At 43.3% G+C, this 18,618-nt stretch overlaps 1 protein-coding gene across 7 annotated transcripts in view; it reads left to right on the plus strand.

Annotated features, from left to right (window-relative positions):
• The window catches only part of DLGAP1 (DLG associated protein 1), a 2,039,252-nt gene that overhangs the window by 530,519 nt on the left and 1,490,115 nt on the right, over positions 1-18,618 (plus strand). For 6 of the 7 annotated variants that reach the window (XM_069620841.1, XM_069620846.1, XM_069620840.1 and 3 more), the window contains exon 3: positions 3,608-3,771. The exons of the other annotated variant lie outside the window; for it this stretch is intronic. The gene's annotated coding sequence lies outside the window, so the exon portion shown is untranslated. The remainder of the gene's footprint in view (positions 1-3,607; positions 3,772-18,618) is intronic. 7 annotated transcript variants of the gene reach the window in all.

Here is an 18,618-nt window from a genome sequence, read left to right on the forward strand (position 1 = left end):
TTGTTCCTTGAGTTTTACAGTACACCAGCCCCCCTCCCCTCCATGCCCAGTACCCCTGCACTTGCTGCCTAGCCCTACATACACTGCCTCCTGGTTAACCTCACACTACTGGCTGGGATTACCCCTTGGAGTCCCAGCCTCCCAGCACTTAACTCAGGGCCCTGCTGCTCTGGGTGCACTTCTCCCTGTGCCCTGTCCCCAGCATTTCTTGTTTGCACACATGCATGATCTCAAAGACACAGGACCTAGTAAGGTCATTGTCCTGTCCTCCCTCTGACCCCCCTCCCTTGCCTTGTTGCGCCTTGAAACACTTGTGTATAGGAGCACAATAAATAAATCAATCAATATATTTCCAGCTAGGCTTGGTGCATCAGCCTGCAAAGTTGATATTTCTTATTCCAGGTTATTGATGTAGAGATTGAACGGGGATGGAGGAAGTACGCAACCTTGTTATATCCCTTTTTCTATCAGAAAACATTCTGTTTTCCTCTCTCATAGGCACCCATCTCTCCGCCATAGATTTCCACTGGTGAAGATCAATTAAAGGTTTAGGTAAGGAGGCAGACAGATGATAGAAGGCCAAGAATTACCATCATTCTTTCCAGGTAACACCATTAAAGGTGGTCTTTAGAAGTATAAATAAAAGAAAAAGACATTCATTCTTCAACAAAACATGTTTTTTAGGAAGTAGTAGCGACAGCCTAAATGCTTTTTTTCGACGGCGCTCACTCCTTTTTTGAAGCTGGCCTGCCAGTGACAGAGCCTGCTGTTCTCATCCATCCAATATTCCATTCAGGACACGAGTGTTTTGATATATATTTTCCTGGCACAATCTAACAAAGAAATGGAGTGGTACTTGCCTAGGTTATCCCTCCCCTTTTTTATAGAGTGGCACTTTTTCTGCTAATAGCCACAATTCAGGTACATTATAGTGTTTCTTAACATTAAACAAATGGGTCAGTCAAGCTTCCCACATATTAGGCTGTTCTGTAAATAATCCAATAGGAATCCTCTCTTTACCCGTTTATTTTTCTCTCTAGAATTCTGGGTACCTATTGCCACTGTGACTTCCTTATTCGAGAATTGAAGACTTGAAGGAGGGAATTGAAGGAAAAAATATGCATACAATCCTTTGGGTTCTTGGTGGTTATAGATATTTTCAAAGCTTCCTAGCTATTTTTGCATGGACATGCTTCTTAGCAGCAATCCAATGTGAGTTTATTCGAAAGCTTTTAGTTTGCCTAAATTATTTAGAAAAAACTCATCGAATTTGTTATTTTTTATTTGGGGCTCCTCCTCCAAACCCCCCTTCCCTATATTATAAACCCTACCCCAACCCCCGCCCCCACACTAGTAACCACTTACCCCACCAAATATGTAGATGAGTTTTTGCCCCTAAAAAACGACTTCGAAAAAACTGCTGGGGATGAATGACCCTGATACCACAATTTATATATGTGAAACCAGCAAGTACAATATTGCTCTGATTCCTTCTTCTCCATTTTTAAGCAAAAGGAGCCATTCCCTTCTGGCTGCGCTATACTCAGCATCAAAAGAGGTATTTTCTTCCTCCCCTTGCGTTTCATTGCTGACCATCTTTGCTTCAAAACCAAAAGGCTAATTGCATTTCACAAATTCTCAGAAGTGGTGTTGACTTTAAATGGGTCATTGTTTTCACTCCCCACTAGACTATGATTACATCTCAATATGATTATGCCAGCATCTTTTATTTTGGTACACTGAAGTATCCTATTTCTAACGTTCAGAGGCTACACAAAGCAGCTGTGTATCTTCTGACAGATACACAATTGAGGGAACACATTACACCAGCAATCCCCACTCCCTGCTGGCTTCTGGTATACAATCAAGTAAGGCCTTGTGCCTATAATGAACACAAACCACTGTTTATTATGAAACAGATCATGAAATATTATTGGGACTTCATGAATTTGCATTGGTTGGTCCCTGGCAAATGTAAAGGCTTTGATTGTGTTTGTCCCGTTAGGGCTTTACAAGAAAAATCTTGCTTTCCAGATTGAGAGATACAGACCTGTTGCCTTTGCCAATGATTGTTGTATTGTTATGCTTGTGGTCTCCTGCTGAAGGGATGTGACCTAGCAATTTGGAAAGGACTGCCCCTTTTGGGGTGGGATCAAGCCTGATTTGCATATGGTCTTCTGTAGTGGCTTGGCAGGCGAAGAATGATGGTCTGGAAGGTTGCCCAGAGCTGTGCCCATTGTTAAGATTAATTCTAAACCTTCCAGCCATCCCTTTTATAGGTTTTGCTTTTGTCACCCTGAGTGGGACGGGTATGCCAAGAGGCAGGTCCCAAGCATACTGGCCCAGAGACCCAAGCTACTCCTCACTGATGATGCCCAATGAAGCTGAAACATGTCTGGGGATGCTTATGGTCACATGCATAAGGGATGTGACCTAGCAGTTTGGGCTGTACTGCCCCTTTTGGGGTGGGATCAAACCTGATTTACATATGATCTTTCCCCTTCTGTAGTGGCTTGGAAGGTTGCCCAGAGCTGTAGCCATGGTTACCATTAATTCTAAACCTTCCAGCCAGCACCTTTTGGTTTTACTTTTGTTTTATTGGCATTCATGATTTATCGGGAGAATTGTAAAGGTCTATCTATGGAGCTTCCAATATATTATGGCTACATTCTTTAACCATACAAACAGTGGCAGCAATAGACATTGATATCAATAATAATATTCACAACAAAACAGACTAACGAAATATAATGCAGCACATAGGTAGAAAACATATCAATTTACGAAGCAGAATGGAAACACAACAAGCTCTTAAAAACAAGATTCAACAACTCTGTCCCATCTTAAACAGATGCACTAGCATCTACATAATCTGCCTCATCACGAGTTTGGTGGTAACCCTCAAATGCGGCAGTAATGCTATTACCACTGCATTTAAGGGGTCGCCAAATCACAGATTTTGCAGGATTTACCCCCAGATCTTAGCTGGGGGTAAATCAGTGATTTCCATGCAAATGGGGAATGGGGAATTTCCGATTAGGCCCAATGGGGAATGGGGATTTCCCGTTCTGCCAAACCTGTGATCCGGCGCTAATAGAGCTGGGGGTTTGGCAGTAAAACTATTTGCCCCAGCAGTATCCCGGCGTTAAAACCGCTGGAATACTGCCCAACTCGTGATGAGGCCCAATGTCTGCCACTAAAGCAGAGCTTTCACTTTGATACGCGTGTTCTGCATGAAGGGGCAGCTGATTGACACTAGGACCACTCTATACCTTCAGGAACTCGGCCATCTAGCTAGAACTGAAAACAGATTAAGAGGGAGTGCCTTCTCTTTATGACAAAACACATTTTTGCTGGGAAGCAGAGCCTGTGAAAACCACCTGGCGTTTCGGAATCGCCTACAAATATGGCTCTTAAAGTAGCGTGTGAGGGTTGCTCATCACAGTGTTGCTGGGTTCATGAGTACTGAGAGGCCACTTATAGCATACGTCACAATCTTTGACTTACGATAACACGAAGAAAGGGATAATGCTGCCTACGAGAAGGCAATCTTAAACAATGCGTTTGTTAACCCTGCCCACACATGACCAAGGTGTGTCTCTTTCAGCTGCCGAAACCAATGAGGAAAGAAGCCATCCTGGGTCCAGTGAGGGCGAGGCTGTGCCATGAGGCCTTTTCGCTGAGTCTGCAGCCGTTTCCCCGTTCATTCCTTGCACCCTTGAGATGAAGAAGGGCTGCCTTCTTCAGTTTACTGTCAGGTAAACCTCAAAGGTAAATACAAGCGACACATCATTTTTTAATTAAGCAATTGCTTTCGAGTTTTTGTTTGTCTGGTTTCTTTGGAAACGCTAATTGCTGTGACCAATTATCAGAAACAGCAATTATAGTCAAAAATATTCGTCATTGGCATTTTTGTGTTAATACTTTGCAGTTTGTAGTATTTTGGAATTGTTGGTGTGCAGGGAGGCATCCTTTTGTTGCCTGTGTTCATCCGCCTTGAAAGAGAGATGTCAGGTCACATGCAAAGCCCCGGCAGCGTCTATAAATGACTCATGCTATTCATACTGAGTCTACAGGTGTATAATAGCATCCCTTGGGTGGCAGTTGGTAGCAGGGAATTATGCGCAGCGGGAAGCCTGCGTAGGGCACTATTGTGACCCTGCAACGATTTAAAAAATGTGCAGTGGGAATTGTGGCATCACTGGCTCTTTATTCCTTTCTGTGCCCTCGACTGGTGTGTACCTCTGCCCTAAGGATTCATCATGAAACTTGATGCAACATTTTTTTGCCTTTTGTGGAACCTGTTGAGGGGTACCTTGTGGTGGACCTCAGCGCCCTCCTGATTTCGAAAAGAACTCCTGTTCAAGGTTGCATGAGAAATGGTAACAACGGAGTCATTGGTTCCTCCACTCCGTGTGGATAGAATACTGTGTTTACAGTTACCCCGAAGTACGCTCATGCGCCCAAAAGGCCGAAAAAGAAGACAAATGACCTCCTTTTCGGTGATCAATAATTTTATGTTAACAATTGGCCTCTATGATGACATGTGTTTCGACGGTGCTTCCATCTTTTTCAAATAAGGACCAGTTTTAGTTGTATGTTTAGTTTTCTTAACAGCTTATGTGTCCAGTCACGGGTTAAATCCCAGCCTCCAGTTTCGTGGGAACGAGGACAGAAACGCACGCGTTAGGAAATCCACACGGAGTGGAGGAACCAATGACTCCGTTGCTACCATTTCTCATGCGACCTTGAACAGGAGTTCTTTTGAAATTCTTTTTCGGCCTTTTGGGCGCATGAGCGTACTTCAGGGTAACTGTAAACACTTGATACAAAAATGATTAATATTATTTTTACGAAAAGGTGTGCCCTTTCTTTTTGTGTTTGCAAATCAATGTCTGATTCTTCATGGTTTACCATCTGTTACTAGTGATTCTTTCCGAAAAGGAGAAACACGAGCAATAATGTGTCTTTTTAACATAATATTGCTCAGAGAAAGTATTTTTAAGTGTTTAGTGTTGAAAATAATAGCTATATAACTTTGTGATCCACCAACGTGAATGTAGTTTAATGGGTGTTCAAGTTTTAGATCTGGCTAGATAAAGCTTTAGCTCTCTCAGAGCACTTTCATCAGTTTGCGGAGGGACCTTGGTGTCAAACAGCTGTTGCATACATAGTGCAATGTGAATGTTGGCCATTGTGTGGAAGCTATTGCAAATATCTCCGATGCAGGGATAATTGCCAAAGGGTTGCATTTTAGCGCTTCCTTTCCTTCCATGGTGCTTGAAACATTACATTTTATTTGACGTATGTGCTTCATCACAGTGTGGTTAAAGTTACCGCGGGATACCGCCCGGGCTATAAGCATTACCGCCAACTGGTCCGACGCTATTAGCGCCGGATCAAGGGTTGGGCGGTAATGGGTAATCCCTCATTCCCCATTGGGTCCATTGGACCTAATGGGGCATTTTTGGCTCAATTAGAGCGCGCTAATAGCACCGCGCTAATTGCGCCCGAAACTGGGCATAAACTTGGCACATTTACCCCCAGCTTAGAGCTTAGAGTTACAAGTTGGTCCCCCTGGACTCTGATACCAGGTAACACTACCCAGCACATTAGGTTATCTTACGGGAGTCAGGTGTCAAACACTGCTTGAACTGTTAAACTCCAGGGTACTTCAATGTCACCCTAGCCCCCTGTGAAAAACAGTCTCTCTGAAATTTGGGCTGGACCACAGGTGCCTCCACAAGACACCTGTCTGTAGCCAGCCACTTGCGCTTGATCTGCCCCTATTGCCCAGTTTGGGAGCACATGCCTGTTCTTGTGCAGCTTTTCACCCTTTCTTCCCTGTACTTATCCCCATTTCTTCTCCTTATCATGTTTCTCTCTTTGATATTGTTCGTCCTATTTACCTTCTGTCTCTTTCCATTACCCCACTCTAGCTTCTCCCTCTTCTCTATCTTATTACTCCTTCTTTTTCTCCTCTCCTCTGTCCCATTCTCTCTCCAATTTGTTCTCTCCCTTCTCTCCCACTTCTCACTCCACTTGCCTGTCATTGTATTTACTAACTCACACACCACCCTCTGTATTATCCTCCCTTTTATATTCTGTCTCAATTGTAATTGGGCTCATAAGGGGGAGATCTGTGGCATCTGTGCACTAAACATGATTGGGCTTTCTGATGGATGCGTTCAGGATAAAGTAAACTACTGGTATGAGACTCTATGAGGTGCTATTGCACCACAGTTCTGCGTAGTAATGAAACATAAGGGCAGTACGCTATCTTGGAGTCAAGTGGCCCATCCTTCATGGCCGCTGGACTCCAGTACATCACAGCCAAGATAAGCTTCAATGGGATATCCGTGATATTATGTAGTGCTGTTGCCTTAGGACATTACCAGGCCTCTGTATCCCTACTCGAAATGGTCTTGTAGATTACTTTGCGATTGGGGTTTACGCACTTGTATCTTGATCACCTGTTATGTCATCAAGCGTGCCATGAAGCCTAGTGCCCATAGGCTTACGAGCGGCAAGTTCACTACTTCCCACATCTTGACTATCTAGTCTCTGGGCTTAGAGATGGGGGTAAATGCTGCCAGATTTATGATTGGGCGGACCCTTAAATGCGGCGGTAATAGCGGTACCGCTGCTTTTAATGGCTATCACCCAACCCGTGATGAGGCCTTATATCAATGTGGCTCCCAATTCATAATAACTAGCTGCTCTGTGAGGCAGTTTGTGCCTTTCATAAATAAAGCTGTATGTTCCCAAGTGCCATATTGAGATGGCAGAATCAATCTGACAATTTTAATGTTACCTACGTATGTTTTTGCTCGGTGATGTTTTTATTCAATGCAATTTGTTTCCTTGTCTGTGACAACTTTCCGCTGGACATTGTAATAATACACTATAGTGTAAGAGTCCCTCCTTTATAATAGAGGAAAGCATTTGTTGCTCACGTATTGTTGTTGCAAGATAGTGTAATTCAGTGGTGCACAACAGGTGGCCCACATGCCAGATGTAGCCCATCTGGGAATTATTTGACCATCACTGGAGTTTTACAGTGAAGTTTGGCCTGTTAGTTTGGGTTCTAAACACAAGAGAGCAAACAAAGTAAGATAGGAATTCAGGTTGATGCATCTTCATTCTCTGTTGTCAATTTTCTAACATGGAAGGGGAACAAGATCAGAATGAACGATCAAAGAAATATTGAGGCTTAGTACCACAAATGAAATATGCCAATCATGGGTTGAAAAGATACAAATATCTTTTATTACAGTACAGTATCAAAGCGAAACAGATAGCTATCTGGCTCCCAACGCCTTGCAGTGTGTACCAGCAGGCACAGTGAGGGGTGAGAGTGCTGGACATCTAAACACAGACATATTTATACTATTTTCGAAACTTTGCCCAGCCTCTCTCCAAGCTAATAAGTTACTGGCTAGAGTTCGTGCCCAGTTCATATGACAAACATTACAATATTGTACAAGGGGTTAAACAAGTTTGCATGTCCATGAAGTTACAATGATGCTTGTTGGTTTTCTGATCCATGGTAAGCCTTGATCCAAGAATCGCTACAATGCAGTTCAGCCAGAACGCACGATCTGAGTTTGCTTTCCATTGTCTCATTGTTTATATAAGGATGAGGCTTTTGAGCACAGAAAACACTTGGATGGCAGTTAATTTGAGTCACAAGGTTTCTTTACATTGGTCAAACAGTCTGTTTTTCGGTCAGCCTAAACATTAACAGAACTCAAAGGTCGTTCTGCTCGGTTGCAAGTTGAAAACACGGTCCACCATTTTAGAACATGAAACAAGAGTTGAAAATCAAAATGGCAGATGATTCTTAAAATGGCGGCGACATCGATCGAAAAGTTGAACATTTCAGATCCGGTTTTCTGTGTAACGCGAAAGGGTTTAAGCCAATATTCATAATAAGGTGGTAATATGCAAATACAGTTTAACAAACCCTCCTTTTGGCCCAAGCCAAGAGCATTACTGATACATTCATTTTACTCAAAACCCCACACCTCAATGTCCATACATCCTGAATCACATTCTTCAGAAAAATCAATCACCATGAGTTCCTTGATAGTGATATCTTTCATTACAAAAGCGTTAGCAGTTTCCTTGGGCGCATGTTCCTTTTGTCCTAATGTACCTATAGTTTGCGCACAACATCCTCCTAACATCCAACATATGGCAGGAAGACATTGTACACAACAACAACAAAACAATAGAACACCAAGAATTATCACTAAGAATTAAAAAAGCTTACAGACCCATGAACGTAGAAAGTCCCAAAACCAAGCACTAAGATCACAGTTTCCCTTGGGGACATGTACTTCCGTACTCAAGGTATGCAGTTTTTGTATTGCCTTGAATATAGTAGGGGAGGAGTCAGGTAGGAAAACACAGCAAGCAGATTCCACGAATGTACATACCCCACCACGCTCAGCTAGGATGGCGACTAACACCATCCTATTCTGAAGGGCCACTAATCTGATTGCTTTTTGTTCCAGCATCATGTTGTATAGTATATTGGTGGTTCTGTTGATGGTTTTCTCCAATACTCTTGCTAGTCTCCTAATATCCTCAGAGTTCATTATCTGTTCCCAAAATGGTACAAAGGATTTTGCTACATCACCCATAACCTGCAAAGGAGTATCACCATTCTCGTCCTGCCTTGGACGAGCTCTAGAGACCTCAGAGGGGCTAGCCACATATACCCCTGGTAGCAAGATACCCAAGTAACAAGTACACTGCCAATCTCTAGGTAACTAAGGGTAAGCTTCATTGCCACAGACAAAATAAACGGGATCACCTACATACAAAGGTCTGTCCTCACTAGTTAGGTTTGCAATGTTGGTACAACCCTCGAATCTACCCATTGGCTGAGAACCATCTCTTTGTATATAGAAGGAAACAGAGTTGGGGCTATGATTAATAGTGTAGGAAGGAGGCATGACTTCCCGGGTTGCCTACGGGAGCCATCTTGAAAGAAATTAACAATTGGAAAGCTCTAGAAAGTCTATTGGAAGGCCAAATAGAAGCAACATTGAGCTTGTTCCTATTTGCAAAAAGGGAACATCCCAAAGATGTCAGGACTCGTTTTTTGAATTTGTTCAGATTAGTCCCATCGAAGTTCCCAGAAATATTGTCATTCCAACGACCAAAGAATAGTGCCCTCAGTGAGGCATAGCATGCAGTAGTCAAAGGAAGAGGATGAATATACCAGCCCAACCCTTTTTCCCTGTGCTGTGGCAAATGTGAACATCCCCAGCAATTCGTTCTATTTAGAATCGCATGGATGCCATTCATGATTAATAGGAGAGTGTTATTGTGATAACTCAGTCTGTGTTGGGAATCCCTAGGAGGTAGAGTGTGCAGATGCATGAAAGGTGAGGATATAGTGGAAACAATTTCAGTAGGCAACAAAGTCTCAAGTGGACGCATCCTTTCTAAATACCAAAACCCAAACGAAAATACAACTGTCAGACCAATTAACATTGTGACAAGAAAACAATGAGTCCTCAAGGACCATGATCTTTGATAATCAGATTATTTGTCAGCCACACGACCAATAGCGTGCTCCGTATGAGTAGAGTTAGAAAAGGGCATTGTTTCTCAGAGTCCGCTCAGAAGCCTCTCTGTCACGCTCTTTTAGTTCATCCGTCGGTGGCCCCTGACCACGTCGTTTATCTTGCTTGAAGGTAATGTTGCCGGTCCCTGCCACTTATTTCCGTTTCAGTGAGAGAGTGGCAAGGGACTAGTTCAACGGTGGTTTCTTGTGGGCACAGCCGATGCTATGCTGTAAGTCTAGTGCCGCGGACACAGATCGTACCTCAAGACTCCAGGTACGGCATGTTCTACGAACAAAGTGTCATCGCTTCCTGCTGGAAGTGGTGAAACAGAAGCAAGATTGCTCAATGATGCAGAAAGATCCAAAGAAGAATTCAAAGGCAAAGCAGCAGTCTCCCCAGGCCCCACAGGCTCAGGAAGGGTTTCCGGGACACCCTTGGTGTCAGTCAGAACGGGCTTGCGACGAGCAACAAAGTGAACAATTTCTTTTGCTTCTCCTTTGTCGTGCGGCATAGGAAAGGGTATCTTTTTAACGTGCGTCGCGTGTATCCAATGTTTCTTTCCGTCTACTCGTACAGCGGTCTGTGTGGCCAACAGGACTTGGAATGGTCCTCTCCAACGCAGTGCGAGACAGGATGCTCTTTCAAAAACCTTGGTGAGCACCCAGTCGATGGGTCGAAGTCGGTGACCTGGACACTTGTATTTTACTGGGAGGGCTTCTGGCACCTGTTGATAAATCAAATACAAGTTTGGAGTTAACTGATCACAGTATTCAGAAAGGAGCAAATGTTCCACGTCTTTCATTTGCTTGAGCTTGGGCATGTTCCAAATATTGGCTGGCCTCCCCATCACTATCTTGTAGGTGGAGAGCCCAGTTTTTGTTTGTGGGGTCATCCGCATAGACAATAGAGCTATTGGCAAAGCATCTGGCCATTTCAAATTACTACTAGCGCAAACTTTAGCCAACTTGTTCTTCAATATACCATGACGTTCCACAAGTCCAGCACTCTGAGCGTGTCTGGCCGAATAGAACCATTTATCAATCTGTAATCCTGCACATATTTGCAGGATAGCAGCGATAAAATGTGGACCATTGTCCGACCAAATGACCCTCGGCAACCCTAACCTAGGAAAATATTCCTTAAGCATGGTTTTCGCCATCGTTATTGCTGTGGCATCTTTCACAGGGAATGTAATTTTGACAGCGCTCCATTTCGATGAAGTTGAAATGAATTAACTCAAAGTGCACAGAGGGGGGGCCAAAACTACTTCTCGCTGTTGATGTACCTTTCCCCACATTATGCTGTAAGCATACCGTGCAATTTTGGACCAAACGCTTAGCAGTCTCTGAGATGTTTACATTTACCCAGACCAGACAGGTTCTAGCAGTTTACACATTTTTCTAGCACATATATGAGTGGGACCATGAGCCATTGTAACCATAGCAGTGACATGAGCATGGGGTAGCATCCATCCTTTCTTGACATTGTCTATCCAACAACCGTCATCATCTAAGCTTGCTAAACCCTCAGCCCATTGCTTAAGCTCTTCTGGAGTGGCATCAGCTTGAATGTTTTTTATAGATTCAATTCCTCTATTATACAAATATTGAGGGATTTCTTTGTTACATACATTTCAGAATACAAATTGGTGGCAGTCTGTTTGGCTATCCTGTCAGCAAAAGTGTTTCCTCTCCTCACATCATCTGTTACTTTCTGGTGTGCGGTGCACTTCATTATTGCTAGTTGAGTAGAAAGCGCAAGTGCTGAGAGTAGCCAAACTATCAAAGTGCCATGTTGAATCTTAGTTCCATGTGAAGTCAAAAAACCTCTCTCTGCCCATAATCTACCGAAGTTGTGAACCACCCCAAAGGCATGCTGGCTATCTGTAAATATATTTTCACTAAGCCCTTCGGAAAGTTCAAAAGCTCGAGTCAATGCGATAATCTCTGCGGCTTGCGCGGAGGTATGCAAAATTCTTTTGGTTTCCACAATAGTGCTTAATGTATTGATGGCCTAAGCAGCAGTTTAAAGAAGCAGGAGCCATCGCAAAACAGCTCCCCTTGTGGATTTTTCAATGGTGTGTCATTTAAATCGATTCTGCCTTTGGTTTCTTGCTCTGTGGTATAGAGCAGTCATGTGACATCTTGTCACTGCAAGCAATGTCTTGGTGGAAGAGGCAATAGTTTGGCCAGATTTAATACACAACATCTCTTAATTTGGATATGCGGTGCAAATAGAGTCAGCTCGTATCTTGTTAATCGTGCTGATGTAAGATGTTATTTGCGTTCTGTTGAATAGAACGTCTACAGAGTGGGGTACCATCACCGTTAAAGAGTGACCTAAAACCATACCCTCACTTTGTTTTACAGATGCAGCGGCAGCAGCAACAGCTCTCAGACATCTCGGCAAAGAGCATGCAACAGGGTCAAGCGTGGAGGAAAAATAACCACACCGTCTATTCTTCCCCCATGTTCCTGTGTTAACACAGCCAAAGCACACCCATCACATTCATGCACATATAAAACAAAGGCATTGTCATAATTTTGTGTGCCCAAAACCGGTGCTGAACACAACACAGCCTTGAGCAGATCAAATGCTTTCCGGCAATCCAAGTTCCACGGGAATGACAAAGAAATGCCCTTCTTTGTCAATGCCAACATTGGTTTTATCATTAATGAAAAGTTAGGGATCCATTGTCTACAGTATGAAGCCATACCTATCAAGGCTCTGACCTCTTTCTGTGTATTTGGGACAGACATGCTAGAGATGCTTTTTATCCATTCAGGTGTCAGTCTTCTTCCCCCTTTTGACAGGAGATAGCCTAAATAGGCGACCTCCTGTTGACAATATTGAAACTTTTTCAATTAAGCCTTATGTCCATGCTCTACTAGATGAATAAGCAGCACCACCGTGGCTTCCTTGCAAACAACTTCTGAGTCTGCAGCTAAAAGAAGATCGTCAACATACTTCAACAATGTACAAGTGGGAGGCAACTCAAGTGTATCGAGCTGCTCCTTCAAAGCTCTACTGTAAATACTCGGACTCTCAGTGTACCCTTGTGGCACATGAGTGAATGTAAACAAGCGTTCCCCTAGGGTGAACGCAAACAAGTATATACTGTCAACGTGTACAGGAATGCTAAAGAGGGCGTTCTTAAAATGTACAACACTGAAATGAGTAGCAGAAGCTGGAATCATCGTTAATATTGTAGTCACATCAGGCACAATTGGAAATTGTGGAGCAACAATCTTATTGATAGCACGTAAATCAATAATTAAACAGAAAGGAATCGCATAATCCCCTTCCTTATACACCAGTAAAATCAGACTATTGCACAAACTTCCTGCAATTTCCTCAATCACTCCTCGATGTACAAAATCAGAAACTATACTTTTTAAAGCTTGCTCACCGTCAACTGAAATCTTATATTGTGGACTACGTGTCAACTTAACACCGGGCTTCAAGACAATCTTAACAAGTTAATTTTGCAAAATGCCAACATCATTATCGTCAACTGCCCATAAATATGCCGAAACTTTATCCAATTCAGTCGGTAAAGGCCTAGTCAGAAATTGTGAAGCAGAAAATTGCTGAGGTGAAATCGTCAAATGTACTCCATCCAGAGAACAATGAATTACTGAATTTAATTCTTTCAACAGATTCAACCCCAACAAATTCTTGCCACAATTCGTCGTCAAAAGAAATGGACATTGATCCGTGAATGGCCCCAGTGAAATCGATACTGGCTGAGAAACCGGACTAACCACTGGCGTGCTAGAAAACCCTACAGAAATGTTATTCTGCCCTGACAGTGGAATATCTGGAGCCCGTGAAGGATCTATGGAACACTTCTGTGCTCCCGCATCTATCAAAAATAGATGCTTCCTATTCCCCACTTTCATTTCTATGTAGGGCCCTTTCTGATCAACAGGAATAGGCACCGGTTCCAGACTCTGCTTTGGGCTGTCCTAATGGAACAATATATCATCAAATGCGAGATCCTCAGAAAGCTAGGCAGTGGAAGGATTATCAAAAATATTCCTATTATCAACACTACATTGCTGACTATTTTGCGAGAATGACTGTGGATTCTGAGCAAACTGACTTCTACCAGGACCCCCTATCCAAGGGCGGCCTCTGGAATGTCTACCCATGGTACCATATGTGTTATTCAATCTCTGCTGAAGGATCGGGCTTTGTGCTCGCCAATGATCTTCTTGACTACAATAAGTACATTGGTTCATGTGTACAGGACCCATCTGCGCATTACTCTGTGGAACAAACTGGCCTCTTAACTGCGTACTCCCACCTCTGGTTCCTCTAACTATCTGTTGCAGCAATACTTTAGTTTTCAAGTCTCTCTTCTTCTTTTCTATCCTCTCTTTTTCATTATTGACTCTATTTTCGTAATACTGAGCCATGTGCAATACTTCGGAATGTGATTTAGCTTGCCAGGTGCTTTTGGAGGTCATCATTTGTGACTGGATATCAGGCAACAATCCACACACAAATGTGTTCACAAACAACCTTTTCCCTGACTCAGTGCTTAAATCCAGGCTGATAAAATCCAAAAATACTTGTGCAAACCGATTAGAAAATTTGGTAGCACCTTCGGATTTCCCCTGGGTGCAAGCAGTAAGCTTGTCCCAAACTATCCTTCTCTCTGGAACTAGAGACTTTAATTTAATTACTATTCTGTCTGGCAGTGTTAGTATCACCTGTGGCGGTCTCTCACCACTTTCCTTTCTTCATCAATTCGTACAAAGTTAACCCATGTGTCACCCAGCCCTGCCTGATCATCTACAGTCCTAATCTGTTTCCATAAATCAGCAGGTAGGATCATAGGGAACAACAAGTCTATATCACCCAGATTGAAAACTGACGAATGCAAGACAGATTCTATTTCTTTATAAAACCCTGTCGGATTTTTCCTAATATCTGGAATCGACTGTCTAATAGTATTCACTTCCTGTCTAGAGAACGGGACATGAACAAATTGCAAAACATAGTGAGCTTCAATAGTAGCGGCTGCTGCACCTGTCACGACGTTCGCTGGAATCTCTACTTTAGGAACATATGTCGGAGGAACCTCCCTAATTGGCAATTGAGAAGTAGGCAATTCTGAATGCTTGTTAAGCAATAGAGCTAAATCGAGCAACAAAGTAGTCAAAGCACTGTCAGGTGAAAATGCTCTCTTATAAATAATCAGCAAATCTTCGGGACAACAAATCTTTTTCTTCATATACTCATCCTGCAGGTACTCTACCATTATCTGTAACACTTTCTTTTGCATTTCTGGAGTATACTAACTAAACGTATCGTATACTTCCATGGGAGATATCGAAACATCTGAAATTCATCTAAGCGCATCTCTTGTGCAAATTCGCGTCTCTTCACTCATTGATTTACAAGAAGGAAGAATCTACTTCTGCACATGCAGAGAATCCAACCTACCACCATCTTTTTCATCATTCTGTAACTGATCTAACTCCCTCTTAAACTCAAAAACCCTCTCAACATGGTCATGTACTTTCTCCGTAGTGTCCCTTGAGTAGGCTAAGACGTTCAAATCCCTCAATCCTTGTGGGACATCCACGTCCATCAAATCATTCCACATTTCAGCCAAGTGCATTCGCATCCCCTCTATAAAAATATTCTGTTTGGGAATACTTTCTTGGTCATAAATTGCAGTTAAGACAGCTGATTTTTCACCTGTTTCTATACATTTCTTAGCCCATGCATATAATTCACTTTTTCTAGCTTTTGAAACTGTATTTCGAGTGACTACTTTTGAATCAGCACTCTCCCCTTCAATTGCTACAAGTGGAGCAGAGCCACTTGGAAAAGAGAGTTCAGACAAATCCTGTACAACAGGTAGTGGAGACACTACCACTGGTGGTAAAGATGGAGTTAAGGGAACAACAACTGATGGTAATGGCAGAGATGCAGAAGGAGGAGCAACAACAGGAAGAGGAGCAACAACTGGAGGAGCAGCTACAACAGGAGGAGCAGGAATAACAGCTGGAGGAGGTGCAACAGCGAGAAGAGGTAAGGCAGCAGGAAGAGGCACATAAGGAGGTGGTGCAGTGCCAACAGTGCTACGTTCATTTAAAAGCGTATCAATTAGTTTGTCTGAGACATGGAAATCCTTAGATGGATACATTGTCTGTACACCAGGTTGCAAAGCCTTATCCATATTTCTAACAGACTCTGACTGTTGCTGTTGATCATACAATAATGCTTTCTCTGAGTTAGACATGTGATGACGTGCATGTTTCTCTTTACTCTTAAGTTGCTGCATAGCTTCCTTTTTCCAATTTTGAATTGCATCAAAAGCTTGACGCCTAGCCTTTTTCTTTAACAATATAGACTCCAAATACTCTATGCAAGCAATCTCAAAACTACTGTCTAGTTTGTCTGTGCCAAATATCGTTGAATACTATACTACCAATGCCGTACTTACAGTACATAGTACATGCCAGCGACCCCTCCTGTGGTGCAAGTCAGCCAAATTCCAAAGATTGTCTGTCTCTGCGGAGTACACCATTGAAACAGGCAAACAATTTCCCAGGCATATCAGATCACTGGTGTTACCTGGCATCGTTTGAACTCGCGAGTACAAATCTGCAACCAAATATCAGGATACTTAGGAATCGGGTCATGACTCACCTGATTACAAAGGACTAAGGAGGTCCGATCGGATTACAAAGGACCCTCGTGGTTGGCGACTTCAGCAAAACAGCCCCCTCGATATGGGGACCCTCATCAAGATGCCCTCTCGAATCGCGTGCTCACCGTTCAGGGATCGGAAGTGCAGTACCATCAAGGTGTCGCGTCTCATACAAAGGGGCCCCCTTTTTCTCACTCTCCCATCCCGGGCCGATAGCCGCGTCTTCTCTTCAGCAAGGTGACATCAATCTTGAGGGTCCCTATTTGGGCACCATCTGAAAGACAAAAGAAATATCGAGGCTTAGTACCACAAATTAAATATGCCAATCACGGGTTGAAAAGATACAAGTATCTATTATTACTGTACAGTATCAAAGCAAAACAGATGCTGTCTGGCTCCCAACACCTCACACTGTGTACCAGCAGACACAGTGAGGGGTGAGAGTGCTGGACATCTAAACACAGACATATTTATACTATTTTCGAAACATTGTCCAGCCTCTCTCCAAGCTAATAAGTTACTGGCTAGAGTTTGTGCCCAGTTCATATGAAAAATATTACAATATTGTACAAGGGGTTAAACAAGTTTGCATGTCCATGAAGATACAATGATGCTTGTTGGTTCTCTGATCCACGGTAACCCTTGTCCCAAGAATCGCTACAATGCAGTTCAGCCAGAACACACGATCTGAGCTTGCTTTCCATTGTCTCATTGTTTATATGAGGATGAGGCTTGTGAGCGCAGACAACACTTGGATGGTAGTTCATTCGAGTCACAAGTTTTCTTTACATTGGTCAAACAGTCTGCTCTTGGTTAGCCTAAACATTAACAGAACTCAAAGGTCGTTCGGCTACGCTGCAAGTTGAAAACACAGTCCACCATTTTAGAGAATGATTCAAGAGTTGAAAATCAAAATGGTGGATGAGTCTTAAAATGGCGGCTACATCGATCGAAAAGCAGAACATTTCAGATGCGGTGTAACGCAAAAGGGCTTAGGCCAATATTCATAATAAGGCGGTAATATGCAAATACAGTTTAACAAGAAGTGCAAGAGCAGTTAATCCTAGTTGTTTGTGTTATGGAGTCAGTGAGCAAGTGAGAAAATCAGTAGCACTGGGACTGTGCTAACCCCAGTTGGAAGAAAGGTGTGGTGACACGGTATCTACAAACAGTCACTACTGCGCAAAGCGCAGAAGTGAAGGCAAAGCAGTCACACTGACTTGGTGTTCCACAGAAGGACTGAGTGAGCAGGAAAAACAGCAAAACTGGGACCAATCTAACCCCGGTTGGTAGGGGGACGTAGTGCCATGGTCTGCGACAAAATGTCACTTCTGTGTGAAGCGTAGAAGTGCAAGCAGAGTTAGGCCCTGTGTGCCTGTGTTTAAAGGAGATGTTACGTGAAAGCTACATGCTGGTAAAGTAGAACTGGACACTGCTCCCAGTGGAAGACTGTTTAAATCTGAAAGCCATGCCCCCAGGTCGGCCGCATCTTTGGGGGGGGTGGGAAGTTGCGAGACCCCAGTATGAAATGTAAAAACAAAAATATACATATTTTTTTTTCAATTGGGGGACATGGACAGGTGGGTCTCACATGGTCGGGCTGGAGCATAAAACTGTCTCAGGCACCAATGAAAAAGTGGCCCCCACTTGCAAATGAATATTCATTCCTTTAGTCACAGACTGCTTGAATAGTACCCAAGGGTGTGATTTTTGTTAAGATTTAAGCAAATTGTGACATATTAAAGCATATTTCTTCAGCACCAATGGTCAAAACAACTAGCTGCATATTGAAGTAACTCATCAAACTGGCCCACATTGGCCAGAAAAAAGTCCCATTTTGATTGGCCTTCACTAGCATTTTGCATTTTTGGTATGGACATTTCCCTATTGCCCTATAGGCCAGTACGAGCCTGGCTGCTCATCCATAATTGATGAGGGGGTGTCCACCCAGTGGCCCCCTTACTCATTATGGAGGAGCCAAGAAGCCAGCCCAGTGAGTGAAACACTGAGCACTCCCTCGGCTGCTTTTTCCAGCTGAGGAAGTGCTCCTGGGCTGGCTGAACTGTCAGCTCCCCAGTTCAGTTCTCCAGCTGCACATGCTCCCTGAGCCATGCAAGGTTTGGGTCGTTTTGCTTCGCCAGCCTTGCATAGCTAATTGGAAATTAGCGCTAGGGCACTGCATGTCTGTATGTGTGAGGGGGAGCTCCTGCACCTCCTCGCGCATACAGACTGAGCAACCTAGAGCAGGGCATTTCAGCACCCACGCGCAGGCCCCTGCAGAAGGTACGTTTATGGTCATTTCTTTTTGTTTAAATATGTGTATGGATGCGTGTATGCTTGTGTTATGAGTGAGTGTATGGTGATGGG

This window comes from Ambystoma mexicanum, chromosome 5q, assembly GCF_040938575.1.
Source record: "Ambystoma mexicanum isolate Mex_15411 chromosome 5q, UKY_AmexF1_1, whole genome shotgun sequence".
NCBI lineage: Eukaryota > Metazoa > Chordata > Amphibia > Caudata > Ambystomatidae > Ambystoma > Ambystoma mexicanum.